The following is a 12,976-nucleotide window of genomic DNA, read 5'->3' as shown; positions in this document are numbered from 1 at the left end:
TTTTTCTTATATCCCCCCTCCCCCCCAATGTTCTATTACAGCATGGCAGTTTTCAGAGGCTTCTGTTAATTTTGTGGTGAACGAGTTGCAGCTTTGTGTATGAAAGTCTCATTTTCATGCATGGTGGCAAGATTTTCTGTTGATGGGGTAACATCGTCAGGATTTTACTTTTAGATCTACGTGGAAACTTTTTAAACTATTTCATTATTCGGAATGTTATTGAAATACAATAGGGGGCATTTCTTCATTGAAAGCAAATATTTTTAGATCAAAGTGAAAGGCAGGAAATAACATCAACTTTTTGATCCAATATAATTCTTATACCCTGGATCTGACTTTCCTCTTGATATTGCTTTCTGAATGAGAAAGGCAAAAGGTGCAAAAAGGGAGAAAGAAATTAATTTAAAAGGATTTAAGAGTTCTTTCCATTATGATTCACAGCTACTTTTGGTATATTGCTGTTGGACACCATCACACTCTACCTCCAAAGCTATAGACTGCTTCTTTCAGAGGACAAACTGTAATTACAAAAATGAGATAAAGCATAAGGCTAATTAGCCTAACTCTTAATGATAAAGGTATTTAACATGATCTATTCTTGGTTAGAAAATTGGCAATACATTACATCTTTTATTATATGAAAATTGGCTTTATGACCCTCTTAGCACTACATTCAGCTCATTTAAGTTAAAACTTCAGTACTCACTTTTTTATTAGCTATTGTAAATTTGGTGTACATAATATCATGCTTAAGTCAGAGTTTTAATACAAATTTTCTTTTTATAATAGAAGGCTGTCAAAAAAAGCAAAAAAAAAAATCATTATTTAGGCTTGTGTAAGCAAAGGCAATGAAGCCTACACATATTGCATTTGCTCATCTTTGTATCTATTTTATTTGTCACATATTGAATTCAATCAGGTTCAAGAGTTAAAATGTGTATAATTGCATCTTGTATTGTATGTTTGGTTAAAAATATTGAAGGCAAAAAGAAAAGACTGGAGCCTTTTTCTCCTCTCTTTTGCACAGTGGTAAATCAGGAGTAATTCCATTGAAGACAATAGAATTATACTGGAGTAAAAAGCTAATGTGACAAGAGCACAATAAGAATATGGAGTATTAACAGGTTATATGCATAGGTGTGTGTGGGGGGGTGCTTATCTATATAAAATATTTGGGTTATAAAAATTATTCCATCCATTTTATTGTGTTGTATTCTACTTGTCTCTCTGACTTTTGTCCTAGGTTTGCATTTCCCTCACCTTGGGGCACATGCTAACTCTTCACATATAAATCATCTGGAAAGTAAAGCATTTGCCCAAAACTGAATAAGTTACCACATGCACTGAGTTACCACCAAATGTTCCACTCCAGGCAAGAGTTGCATGGGCAATAATCCTGTGGATCTATTGTGAACTCCATGCACAGATCTGCACAGATCCTCCTAAGGGCCATCCCCTTCACCTGCTGTTGAGCTTTCTCTTTCTTAAGCAGAATGGCTCTTTATGAAATATTCTACCTTGGCTTATGGTCCTTGGACCTTAGCCAACCTGTCCTAAATCAGAAAGTGGTAAATAAGATTCTGTGTTTGTACAGCACCTACCACAATGGGGGCCATGACTAGGGCTCATAGTTGCTATGGTAATACAAATTATAAATAATATAGAAAGTAAATCTGAAAACTACAGAACTTGCTATAAAAAGTAAGGAATTTATAGAAAACTGTACATTTTCTATATCTAATCTTTAACCCACCCTATAGAATTCTATAGCATAGTTATAATTCTCTATTAACTTCCATATGACAATTTACAATTTCTGTAGAAAAGATTTCATTCTTTAAATACAGTAGGACTTGCACATAATAATATGAGAGTTAGCTACTAAGTCCAATTTGAGTAACCCATGCAGTTATTAGGGAAACATGCTAATGAAGGGTTGCTACTCCATAACTTCATAGCTCTGCCCTCATATTGATGTCCTCCTCCCTAAAACCCTAGAATACGGTCTCCTATGTGCCTGAAACCCAAGGAGGTACATACAGTGAACTTCCACCTGCTCCAGGGTTTATCTACCATGGTTTTCTTCCCTTTTTCCTATTAACTGGAAGGCCATGTGTGGTTCTTTGTTACTTTCCACTGCTGTCCATGGTTTCAGTTTGCCTGGGTTTCAGCAAAGTAGTTTTGATTTTCAGTTCATGTGGGCTTGCCCATCTTGAGTTTTGCTTTGAAATTCAGGCTGGAATGCACCCAAAAATCTCAAAACAAAACTACTGAGTTTTGCCTGGTTTCATTCCAAACACACAAATCCCAAGGGAAGGGAAGGGATTTGTTCAAAACTCAGCTCATGTTTGCTTGATATGCCTCCAAACCTGACATCAAATCTTGGAGATGGTTTTACTTATTACTTGTCAAGCATTGCCAACATGCTTAGCACTATAGAAGACGTGACATGAATACATTCCCTGCCTCCAACAAGCTTGCTCTCTAAAGGATATTTTTGTTGAGCTGCTGATCTATAGCTACACCAGATGATTTTTGCCTATTTTTTGTTTTGTTAACAAAATTGTGCAACACCTCTAGTTATGATCAGTTATAACCATGAGGAAGGTTGCAGCATAGATACCACTGGTCACACCCTGCCAGGACTGTGATTTGAACTTTACAGCTGAGCCTTGCACAATTATGTGAACATCTGTGTTTATTACTTTTATATTTTCCCCTGCTTTTCAAACGTGAATGTTTGTTGCCTATTGTGTGCTCAGTTGAACAAAGCCACCATTTTAAAACATCTTTTCACATTCACCACAGAATGAAATCATTTTCTTTTCTCATCAAACAAGCTACATAATTAGAGCACTTTATAGCTATCTGTATCAAACAATGAGTATATTAATTGCTGAGGGTTGGACTACACTAGTGAGCATGTAAGCAAAATTTTGTAAACGTGATTACATTGTTCAAAATGTAATGAACAGGAATGGCATTTCTGTAGACAATGAACCCTTCTCTCCAGAACCAAAAGCAAAGCTTTCTGATTTTCATTATAGATAGAAAGTTGTTTATCCTCAAGGGAGATTTACCTTTTCTGTAGCTCCAGTTTTCCTCTTTAGATTCAAAGGGCCTGATTCTGATCTGTCTTACATGGATTTTACACCAGTGTAAGTCAAATGATTTCAATGGAGTTAATCTAGATTTATGTCAGCATAATTGAGAGATTATTTTAGCCCGAAGACTTTTCAGCAACCTTTATGAGTTGGAGAGTATTCAGTGTCCCTTTCTCTCTGTCGTGGTTTTTTAACATGTAAAGACGAGATGAATATCAGCATTTAAGTGTGTGTTAACAACCAGTTACCATATTATTAATCATTACCACATCAGGGTTTCTGCCGTGCTTTTGATGTGTATCAGGCTTTTGGACCTGAATGACAAAGTATCTGTTCATTAAATATAGAGGACTGGATTGTGCTTTTTAATGTTGCCAGACTGTCGATATGTTGTTACGTAGAATTCCTCCTGGAGATTAGGGTTGCATGAGGCAGCAGCAGCTCTACCCCATCATACTTTAAAGTATGCAGTATGTGCTCCCCGCTGTGAACAGTCTAGCCCTAATGGCCAGTGATTAATAGGGACACGGTCATGAACCCACCCTGACCCATCAGGGCCTAGCATTGCTAATAGCAAGAGTATGCAACTGATCCCCAGCCAGGCACTAGACAGCACCTGTGAAGAGGCACAATGTACTTTGTTACCCACTCAGTCTGTCCCTGTAGTATCTGGCTTGTATGCATATTGCAATCTCCAAAAAATAACGCTCTTATTCTTCCTTTTTGCAGGCTGAATCAATTAGGCATCTGGATATTAATAATGTTCCCTAGAGATCAGAGTGAAGGACTGGGGCTCTGGAACTCTTTAGTTACCAACTCTGTCACTGTGATGTTGGGTGAACCCCTTATGGATTGGTTTTTCAGTGATGCTGAGCTTCCAGTGAAGTCACTTCAACTTAGTCAGACCCGGGTCATCTCTCAAAAATGGTCTTAACAAAATGGATTAACTTTGTGAGGCCCTCAGATGCTGTGGGGATGTGGACCAGAAAAATAGCTAGATATATTTATGCTCCCTGTTTCAGAGAGCTGGATCCAAAGGTTTTACTACTTTGAATGGTTTCATGGCTAACACAGCAGGGTAGTCAGCTCCTATAGTAGGGATCTGCAGAGGCAATGTCATGAAGGAGAGCATAGAAGTTTCTGTTTCATTTGCCCCATCTCAGTTTTCATCTTTTCTATTCCTCAGAAAGTGTGGTGATTAAAATAGTCAAAGACCAGCCCAGTGACAGTACAGTGTGAGGCTGCACAAATAACTGAATTTTGGGTTTGCTGGCGGCTGTGAATAACAACAAATACTTGGCAAACCAAAAAGTCAAAAAATATTTGTTTCAGTTCAAAGGAAATGTTTCATTTTGTTCTTTGCTTTTTACTTTTTAAATTTCTTTTAAAATCGAAGGAAATATTGAAAAGAAAGGTCATTTTGAATTGAAAAATGAAAATGTCTTTTATAAAATGTCAAAATAAAATGTTTTGATTTAGGAGATTTCCCCCCCCAAATCAGTTTGAGGAAGTTGACACACATTCATGAAATGTTTGTTGACCCAAATCTGCTGCAGTATGGATGTCATAGAGGCAGTTTATATGTGCGCAGACAAGGTCCATGAATATCCTAAAACTTAAAACTGGACTGCTGCAAAATTCACGAAGGCAAGCAAAATTCTTCACATGAGAAAGAATGTGCAGCATTAGATGAAACTCAGGCAAAAATATCGGGGATTTTTTTTGAGTCTATGCCTGATCAGAGGGGAATTTACCATCAATTTGCAAGATTCTTGAGCTCTGCTGCAAAATTTCTTGAGGAAGACACCACCAGCTCTAATTGACCCTTTTATCACTCCAAGATACAGGCTGTGTAAGGCAGTGATTGTGAAATTGTGATCCAAGGACAATTGGTAGGTCACATAGTGTTGGCTCAACCTCATTACTTCCATGAGTTTTGAAAGATATCCACACTTTTTTATTGCAAAAAAGAGTGTGGAGGCCTTTAAAAGCAGCTGGAAACAAGTTGAGATGCTTCTGCTTAGTAGCCACTACTTCATGAGAGCAGCTGCTACAGATGCTGCCCTCAGTGACACATACTGAAGGGTTAATAAATAAACATTCTGCTAACATGATTTTTCTATGAAAGCAATTGCTGTGGTTGCCACAGGGGTGTTGCCTGATCCTGAGGAGATTCATGAGGCTGCTACAGGGAGGAATGTGGTCCACGACAGCTGCTCTATAAAAGTTTGAGAGCCCCTGCTGTAGGGTATGAAACCAATGGAGTTATGCACCCACCTCTTCATTAACTCCATAATTCATCTGTTGACATTTGGTTTTACTATTCTTGTCACTGAAACAAATGGGGTTTGCTTACTGTAGAGCAGCATGACATTCCAGAATGGAAACTTGTACAAGTAACTGCTGTAAAAAATTGTGAAAATTGATCATGTTCACTGGTTGTGATTTAATACCATAATCAAGTTTCAGTTTAATCACTTTCATGTAGTAAATTAGTTATAAAATATGACATTTATATCCAATTTCAGGTATCACAATATGTCAATTTAACAGAAAATGTTAGTAGATTTATTGTGAGATTATATTCTGGCAATAAACACCTGATTAATTATCACTTTCCTTTTTGGAGATGTTTTCTGTGTCAGATATTACAGTACATATATTCTTATGGGACTAATCAACACCCAAAGGCTTCTCATTGACACTGCACGTTTTTTCCTTGTTGTGTGTAAGATGATCAGTACAGTCAAATATATTTTTAAAAACTATTTCAGAGAGAGTATGGAATCAATGTTACTAAATTCAACTTCTAGCTGTGCCCTTGACTCTTCAGCCATGTCTACATCAGGGAATGTTTATCAAAATAAATAAACAAATAAATAAAGTTATATGGGAAGATAGCAATGGAAGCAACCTCCTGTTTCATCAAGTCCCCACAATTGCCATTGCAGGCAAGCCTGTCACATAATCTCATTAATAAATTTATCAATTTTTTTTATTTATTAAATGTATTAAGACTAGTTAAGTTGTGTACCCAACCCCCTGCTCCTATTGGAAGCCTGTTCTAGAACCTCACTCTTGTGACAATTAGAAATTTCCTAATATCTGCCTAAATTTAGATATGACAAATTTAGTGTAGGTGGTTCTCTAGGTCTGGTAGCCATTTTCAGTACCACATCAATAATAACTGGTCTGAGCAATTTTTAGCTGAGATGCTGAAAATGGCTGCTGGAGCTGGAATGCAGCTAAGTGTGTATTTGAAGAACCAGGGCTATGTGACTGGCAAAGTAAATCCTCTGGACTTGTATATGTTTTTTTAATAGAGCTAGTTAGAAAAAATGAAATTTTGATGAAAAAAATATTACCAAAATGTGTACAAAATACATCAAAATTCCTGTGAAAATAATCAGTGAGCACCAGTTTCTAGTAGAAATTATTTCTTCTGACTGTGGTAAGTCAGGACAGAATTATGTTCTGTGCCAATCTACAGAAGTCAGTGACGTATCATAGGGTACATGTGAGAGCATAATGTGGACCTTTATATTTTAACCAAAAAAAATTCAGCCCTTCCAACACCCTTTCTGTCCTCCTGACTCACATGCACATGTTGCTCATAGGTTGTTGTAACTGATTTTCATTGGAGATGGGTGAACTAGTTCAGACACAATGACATCTGATCTGAACCTTCTTCCAAAACTCAAAATGAACACTTTAGGTCTGAAACCATTAAGATAACGTTCCCCATCATTATATCTCCTTTTTATTTGTCTTTGTAATTTCTGGTTTTGGTTAGGATCTGGAAAAAAATTGATTAAATACAGTAAAAGACTATTCTTGGGGTATTTTTGACCTGATTCGAAGCAGGAAGTACCTGGAATATATTCAAAAGTCCCGTTCATGGAAAATTTCAGCTCAGTTGTGCAGTAAGGTCTGGAAAGCACAGATAATACTGCCAACTCACATGATTTTTATCATGAATCATACAATATTTGATTTTTAAGTAAAAGCCCCACCTCCTGGAGATATGCTTGGGTGAGAACCTTGGTTTTCATTGGCTTTAAAAAAATATTCTTTTTTTCTTTGTAGTTCATGATTTTTTGGTGCATGAGAAAGTTTGGGGTTGACAATACTGTAGAGATAGTGATGATTTTTGTGGCCATCCACAATGTACTGAAAATCTGAATTTTGAGGTTCATATCAGCCTCTATTGTCCTCTGTTTCTCTTTATTTTGCCCAGGTCAGTCATGACTTAGCTCCAGTTAAGGCCATTTCCCTAGTGGTGGAGGAATAAGTTCTTATAAGATTCTCTCTATGCCAATGACTTTATGATATCTAATACCTCTGTGCTGTTTTCTCCTTTTTGACTAGTTAGGAAAAATATTTGTACAGGTTTTATATTTATAAAAGAGACTGTTGCACTTGTAAAAGTATTTTTCATCAAAAGTGTTCAGAGACTTTTTAACATCAGGACTCACTGCACATAAACCACGTTGACAGAAAAGCACATAAAGGCTCAGTAAAGCATTACAGCTTACCATGATAGACTGTTATAGCCCATATAAGTGGTTCACAGACTTTTTTTTACAAAACCATCCCTTGTGATGGATTTGGAAATGGATGCTCCCAACTGGATTTTACTCTTACTGACACTGGTATAATTCCACTCAAGACAATGGAGTTACTTGAGTGTAAAACAGGTATAAGAAAAAGGAGACTACTCTGTGTCTCAGCATGCCAAAGGAAGATCTATGTTTCATGAATCCTAAATCTTCCCTTTCTCCCCTACTTCTTCATTTCACAATTTGTCTCACGGTTTTTGGCTTTACAGTCCCTAGGGACTCTAGCCACGATCAGAGTACTGAAGTACTAAGAACTGTACATAAGAACATAAGAACGGCCGTACCAGGTCAGACCAAAAGTCCATCCAGCCCAGTATCCTGTCTACCGACAGTGGCCAATGCCAGGTGCCCCAGAGGGAGTGGACCAACAGGCAATGATCAAGTGATCTCTCTCCTGCCATCCATCTCCACCCTCTGACAAACAGAGGCTAGGGACACCATTCCTTACCCATCCTGGCTAATAGCCATTAATGGACTTAACCACCATGAATTTATCCAGTTCTCTTTTAAACGCTGTTATAGTCCTAGCCTTCACAACCTCCTCAGGTAAGGAGTAGTAAACGTGTAGTAAGAGACAGTCCCTGCCCCTAAGGGTATGTCTACATTGCAGTTAGACACCCGCAGCTGGCTTTGCCAGCTGACTCGGGCTACGGGGCTGTTTAATTGTGGTGCAGATGTTCAGACTTGGGCTTCCGCCAAGCTTTGGGACCCTCCTATCTTGCAGGGTCCTGGAGCCTGGGCTTCAGCCGAATCCCAAACACCTACATCACAATTAAACAGTATTAACTGTCCAAGCCCTGTGTGCCTGAGTCAACTGGCCTGGGCCAGCCATCAGTATCTAACTGCCATGTAGAAATACCCAAAGAGTCTAAGACTAGACAAATAAAGAATGAGAGTAAATAAATATTACTACCCTCATTCTGCACAAGGAGAACTGAGGCAAACCGAGATTAAATGACTTGTTGAAATCACACAGAAGGCTGGATTAACTGGGAACCTAGGTATCCTAAATTTGTTTAGTGCCTTAATCGCACAAGCCATCATTCTTCTCCCTCTCTCTTTACCTGCTGCCATTACTGGAAGAATTTTAAAGGTAATTTACTACTACCTTAGCCTTTCTTTTTATATCCCTTCCCAAATCCCTGGTCTTAAGGCCCTGTCTATCTTTTACTTGTGTCTGTGACAAATGTGGGGGTGCTCTTTAATAATTAATACTATATCTGGATTTCTTACTAGCATGGTGCTTCCGTACCATATAGGGGGTGGGTATTTCCTCCTAGGGTTCTGTCTGGGTAGCAGAATCAAGGGAAAGGCTGGTAAAGAGACAATGCTAGAGCAAGTAGCTTTAATGGCTGGTGCCCGCTGTCCTGAGGAGCACCCAAACCAGTTTGAACAGGGAAGATCAGAGAATCAGACAGACATTTAAGAGGCTCTTTGCTATCTCGTAGAATGTTTTAGGGTGCTACTGTTTCTGTAGCTTAAAGGAAAAACCTGTCCTATATACATAGGATTTGGGATGTTTTTAAATCCCTTTTTTTCCAGTGCTTTATTGTAACTGCTAAATAAATACTTAATGTGAAAAAGACATTGGTCACTGTCATTGTTTGCAAAAGGAAGAATACAGGTGCTCAAGCTGTGATGGACCTGCAGGGTGACAAGCAGTTGTACACATGGGTCCTAATCTAAGAGTAGGAGAACTGAGGAATTCCACCCTAAGACAGGTGAGGCAAGAGGCCAACACGTGAGGGGTACACTCGGGAGAAATGTACAAAAGGGTACAAAAAGGAGACAGAGGTATAACTAGTGCTACAACCACAACAGCATCACTTACTTCAGTGTGGGTGATAAGTGGGGGGGAAATAATTCTGACTCAAGAGATTGGTCCCAATTCCACCTGTTATAATCCTATTACTCTGTGAAGTGATGAATTATAAAGGAGTAATCTACCTTTTATTCTGGCATTTACTAACAAAGAGTCTCTCTAAAACAAAATACACAACATAGGATAACATCAAGTTTGCAAAACAAGTGTTTAGGTGTTTTTGGTCACTTAAAAATGAAACACAAATATTTTTGGACAAGGAGCAATTTTAGGTTAAAATCACTGGTTGCCAGAAAATCAGGTGCCCTTAAAGTTAATTACTGAGGGTAAGTAGTGGAACATTTCTATTGTCTAGAAATTGATTGGTTGCTCATAGCTAATAATGTTGACAAAGATGCACTAATATGGTGGAAAAAAATAGATTACAATAGAAGACAATAATATTTTTTTCCATGACCATTATCATTCCTGTTCCCATGAAGGTAGTATTTTTAACTTTCAAGCCCTTCTGTCAGTTGAGATCAATGGAAGTTCCACTCATTGATGGCTAAAGGTTTAACTTAAATATGTTTTTAAGTGGACACTTATTTCTGACTGAAATTGACCTATTTTGGTTTAGTTGAATCTGGTCCTAATCAATATAAACTAAACTCTTATAAACCACCCTTAAATCAAAATCAGAGTATCCACACAAGGGTTTACACTGGTTTAACTATCTGGGTTGACATTGATGCTTTAAGTTAAACTGGTACAACTTTCTCAAGGAGACAAATCTTTAGCTTCACCAAAGAGTTGGAAATGAATTTCTTGCTGTCCAAAATTATTTAAAGTTTAGTGAAGTAAAATATCATTGCAGTCCTAAACTTTATGAAATGAGGTTTCAGTACATCAGATTTATGCGTTATAATCTGAGTTACCCTGGATATATCAGGGGAACATAAAAATACACACTTTCCTGAATAAGTAACCATTTCTTCCCATCAGATATAAAACTAAACTCAGCTCTTACCCACCAAGGAGGAGAAAAACAGTGAGGGTTTGGCATGATTCAGAATAAGAATCATGCCGCCAATAACTTCACAAATACCAGAAAGCATGTCTGAGACACAAAACACTCTCTCTGCTTATGGACAAAGTCCTATATTATTTAAGAGGGTTAAAACCAATAGGGTTGTATAGAATTGAATAGAGAAAGGGAATCCTTTCTATAGTGTTTTTTTAAACATCCTGTTGAATTCTAGGTCCATGATATAATTAAGTTCTTCATGATATCTGTCTGTCTTTCTCCGGTATAATATTTTTTTTCTAATACAGAAGTTTTCTGTAAGCGTCTGCCTGAACCTATGCCTCAAATTAAAATCCAATAATTTTGGGTGACTAGTTAAGGGCTCTGGCCCCTCCAAATCTTGCTGGAAATCCAATACTCTGTATGTATAGTCTTCTTCCTAGAATTATTTATATGAAATTCCTTTTTTCAACAAAGTATGTTCTTTAATGCATCTAAGAGTAATCTACAAATGTCCACCTTGTCTTTATAATTAAGATTTGTTTAGCTATTCCAAAGGATCTTGAAACTTCTTGGGGTAAAACATCTGTTTTAGACTCCATACTCTTTTTTTCCTATGGGTATGAAGATTTCTAAAAGATGCTTCCAGCCCCAAGGAGAGAGGATGAGCGCCTCAGTAGATGAATGGCTCCTAGAGACAGCAGCTGCAGTTCCAGGAGGAGCTGTTTTAAGTGCTCCCTCACCCTATCCCAGGAAACACTATTAGCAGGAGGGTAGATGAGGACTGCAGAGGAAGAACAGCTCCTGGCATCAACTGTAATTACAGCAGGAGTTGCTGGGATTTTTAGGCAATGGGCTTAAATTACAGCAAGGGAGGTTCAGGTTGGACATTAGGAAAAACTTCCTAACTGTCAGGATGGTTAAGCACTGGAATAAATTGCCCAGGGAGGTTGTGGAATGTCCATCATTGGAGATCCTTAAAAGCAGGTTAGACAAACACCTGTCAGGGATGGGCTAGATAATACTTAGTCCTGCCATGAGTGTAGGGGACTGGACTAGATGACCCCTCGAGGTCCCTTCCAGTTCTATGATTCTATGTTGGGTGAGTAAAATCTCACTGGACAAAATAATGAAAAAAATAATTTCGATAAAACCAAATCAAACTTTCTAGAAAATAACTCAGTCCTCGTTCAATAAAACTGGATATCTCTGCGCGTTCTGTTTTCAGCTAGGACTAGAAGAAGAAATAATATATATATTTTTTGCACTTCCATAGTAACTTTCACTCAACCATCTCAAAATGCTTTTAAAACAATTAATTATGCCTCATAAAATCCCACTGCTATGAATAGATGGTATTTTCCTCATTGTATAAATGGAAAACTCGGGAGGCAGAGAGATGTTAAATCACTGGACCATAATTACACAGAAAGCAATGGCAGAGATGGAAATATAACCCAGAACTCCTGACTCCTAGTTCTGTGTACTGGTCACTGGATCACTTTCATATGAGAAAAGGCACCTCTGCCCCTCATCCCTTCCACACACGCATCCAGGCTGAACAAAAGTACTGTGCTATAAAATTTATGGGAGATGCTATCCTAGTGAGATTTCCATTCTATTGTCTATACTTGTAATGTGAACTTTTAGATGTTTATCTGAACTGCACCCCCAAACATTTTCAGGGTTGCCGATCTCAAGTCATGTCATAGCAATTGGTTAAAAAATTATTCAAGAAACCAGAAGTCACAGCTCAACATGATAAACAGTGTTCTCTCAACTGTTCTCCTTCACTCCCTTCTTTCACTCTTATCCCATGTAATCTGGATGCTAGGAGCACAGAATTTGAAATCTGCCAGTTTCCAGACCGCTGATTAAAAAGCATTGAGATAATCTCTGCTGACTTGATGACCCTTACAATAGAGTTGGCTCACATGATTTGGTCAAGACTGTGGAGAAGGAGATATAAGCTACCAGCCGGGGAGGGGAGAGAGGGCAGAAACTAGACTTTGGGAAAACTCTGGTGTGGGAGACAAGAAGTTCCCTGGGCATCTGGCGGGAAAGATGTAGAGCAGATTAGCATCCAGAGACTATAGGAGAAAGAAAAGATGAAAATTCAAGCAGAACCAGTTCAGAAGTACCATAACTTCTCAGTGGAGATCTTCAACAGATGGTAAACATATGTCCTAAATCACATTGAGACTTGCATGTCTCTTTTGGTGACTTAGTGTCTTCGTCAGATTGCTGAGCAAAATTTTTCTGTTCTATTTTGATTTTTGAGAGCAATCCCATTAAAATGGGTGTACAATTATGTGTTCAGTATTAATTATTCAATAAATTTTATTTTGTGTTATGTCTGAATCTTATCTTGCCATTAATTTTAATGTGAACCAAATCCGGGCAGAGCTGTCATTTTAACTAGGAC

Source organism: Emys orbicularis, chromosome 2, assembly GCF_028017835.1.
Source record: "Emys orbicularis isolate rEmyOrb1 chromosome 2, rEmyOrb1.hap1, whole genome shotgun sequence".
NCBI classification, from domain to species: domain Eukaryota; kingdom Metazoa; phylum Chordata; order Testudines; family Emydidae; genus Emys; species Emys orbicularis.
Note: the sequence above shows the minus strand (reverse complement) of the source record.